Here is a 2,988-nt window from a genome sequence, read left to right as displayed (position 1 = left end):
CGGATGCTGGGTGTGACTTTGGGGGAGGCGCAGGAGAACTGGGCTGTCCTGCTGGAGAGGGTACAGGGCCGGTTGAGGGCATGGCACTTGCTGCTGCCCCAGCTCTCCCTCAGGGGGAGAGCAATTGTTATTAATAACTTGGTGGCCTCCATGCTCTGGCACACTTATGCCTGTCTGGACCCCCCACCGGCCTTGGTGTCCCAGATACAGACCCTGCTCCTGGATTTCTTCTGGGACGGGCTTCACTGGGTGCGCAAAGCAGTGCTGTACCTGCCGCTCCAGGAGGGGGGACAGGGGTTGGTAGATCTGTTAAGCAGGCTGAGTGCCTTTCGGCTGCAGGCAGCTCAGAGGCTCCTGTACCCTCCAGATCCCCAGTGTCTCCCGCCCTGGACACTTGTTATGACAGACACATGTTTTTACTTGAGACACGTCCCAATATACTTCCTTCCCTGCCTGTTTTTTATAGTACTGTTTTAGAGGTGCTTCTCCCTGGGTAGGGAGCTGGGGGGCAGCAGTCTGTATTGGCTGTTAGAGGAGCCACTGCTCTGGAACCCCGGTTTTAGCTGTCCACTCCTGCTCTCCAGCAGCCTCAGGTCAGTCCTGCTTAAGGTCGACGTGATCCGACGTGAGGGATTTGTTGGATTTAAACAGGGGACAGTGGGTTGGTGCCGACAGCCTGGCTGCCAGGCTGGGTATGAGGTCACTGAGAGTCGTAACCAGATTTCTCTGGGCAGTACAGAACGCCCTTCCCATAGGCGCTGTGGAGCGGCTTTTCCAGGCTCTCACGCAGCACTGCTGGTCCAAGGACCCTGACACCATCTTTCCCCTTGTTTGTCTGTGTCTCTCAGTCCCCCCTAGCTCATCAGGCCGCCTACTGTCGCCTCACAGTCTGTGTAGTGTGCCTGTCTCCACAGCTCATCGTCAGGAGCTGAATCAGCTCAGTGTGAGGGAGCTGCACCATCAGCAGCTGCAGCCCCTCCCTGACACCCCCTGGAGGGAGCACCTGGCTCTGGGTGAAGATGCCTGCCCGGCCTGGAGGAGCCTGAACAAGCCCCCGCTTTTGCATGGCTTCTGCATGGCGTCATCGCAACAAACTCTATTGCACATACACTGGACCCCAGAGTGAGCGACACCTGCCCCTACTGCGGGGAGAGAGAGACTCTTTTTCACTGTTTCTGCCACTGCCCTAGATTAGAGCTGCTGTTCACTGCACTGGAGAGCCTGTTCAAGCAGCTGGGCCTCCTTTTCTCACGCACTGTGTTTATTTTGGGAGTCCAGTACAAGCAACGCCAATGACATGTTTGTCAGTTAGCAAACCTTCTAGTGGGGCAGGCTAAGCTGGCTAATCCTGAGCAGTAGGAGAAGTCAGACTGAGCGCAGCAGCAACAGTGTGCACTCTCCCTCTTCTGGTCTCTCGTAAGCTCCAGAGTGCGATTACAATTTCTACAGCCTGACGGGAGACCTGGACACTTTTCTGCAGATGTGGGGGGTCGGGGCTGCCCTCTGTGCCATTGACTTTGGACATTTAAACCAACTGGTTTAATTCACTTGAATATTTTACTGGTAGCACGTGTGTAGTGGTTTTTATTGAGGGTTTTTAGAATAGGCTGTGTTTTTTTAATGTTTTTTAGGTGTTTCTAGTTTGTTTTAAATGTTTTGTTAGTATTTCTTTAGTAAAATAAAGGTGTTAATATTCAAAAAATCTCTCTCTCTCTCTGTCTCTCTCACACACACACACACACACACTCTCTATCTCTCTCTCTCTCACACACACACACACACACACACACTCTCTCTATCTCTCTCTCTCACACACACACACACACACATAAACAGCCAGCAAGACTCACCAAGCCAGCCAGCTCAGCGATGACATCAGGAACCTCTCTCTGAGCTGACTGCTATGACATCACAGAGCACGTGCATTCCGTTGCTTGCCGTCTGTCAACCACTCAGTCACTGCCAGCCAGACTGCCTGGCTGGCTGGATGGGGGGGCTGTTTGCTGCTGCTGCGTACCTTAGCAAGCTTATTTGCTTGACCGGCCTTCCTCCTCTTCCGCCCACATGCCCACCTATGCCCGATCTGCTGTTCACCTGGATCACAGCTCCGCCCCAACAAGGCAGAGCCTCCCAAGAATGGTACAAACTCATCCACATTCCCCTCCATGGAAAGCTTTAACAAAAGGCAAAAGCGTTATAAGTAATGAAGAGGAACCCGAGTCCAAGACGCTTCCGACCAGCCATACATATTTGTGTGTATTAAAGATCACATTTTATTACATTTTGTTTTTCTGTACTATATTACATCTTATTGTGATTTATAATTATATTGTTTATTTTCCATATATATGTATGTGTGTATGTATGTTTGCATGTCCAATTGCTTTCACAATACAAATGCACTGAATTGAGAGAGAGAGAGAGAATGAGAGAGAGAGAGAAATGTGTGCAAATATCTATGCATATTCCAATGTTTGCTGCAGGACTTACAGATTGAGTGAGGGGGTCAATATGTTTGATTCAGAACTAACCACTGCTTCCTCAATTTTGTATTTGACTAGAAGTGAAGAAACAAAGCAATAATAATCAGCCCCGAGGCGATTGTGTTTCTAAACCCTATTTAACATCACAATCAAACTCATTCTACGTCTACACACAGCACAGATACATTGTAAAAACCAAATAAAAAACTCGAAATCACATGTAGACAACCAGAAACGAACATACAAGTATACAAATATGCTAAGATCAGCCTTTTATTTGTATTTATTTTTTATTGATGCATTAAGGGATTTACACCGATTTGCTATTTCAGACACTTTCACTGTATTGACTAAAATTGATGAGAATAATTAACATGAATTAACTTACTGTTGAAGATGTAATCCTTACCCAGTGGCTAACTCTAACTCTATGTTACAAAAATTCCCTAAACACTTATTTTGCAAGATCAATAAAAAACCTTTAGGAATTTTAAACTTTGAAAGA

General features: G+C 47.8%; 1 non-coding gene across 1 annotated transcript; it reads right to left on the bottom strand.

Moving 5' to 3' along the window:
* Positions 1–2,108: 2,108 nt before the first annotated feature.
* LOC136751975 (U5 spliceosomal RNA) lies at positions 2,109–2,223 on the bottom strand. Its single transcript, XR_010817158.1, has one exon. It is a non-coding gene; the product is annotated as a U5 spliceosomal RNA (small nuclear RNA).
* Between the last annotated feature and the right edge of the window lie 765 nt (positions 2,224–2,988).

The sequence above is a fragment of the Amia ocellicauda genome, chromosome 6 (assembly GCF_036373705.1).
Source record: "Amia ocellicauda isolate fAmiCal2 chromosome 6, fAmiCal2.hap1, whole genome shotgun sequence".
In the NCBI taxonomy this organism is placed as follows: Eukaryota; Metazoa; Chordata; class Actinopteri; order Amiiformes; family Amiidae; genus Amia; species Amia ocellicauda.
The sequence above is the reverse complement of the archived record's forward strand: the minus strand, read 5'-3'. Positions and strand labels throughout refer to the sequence as shown.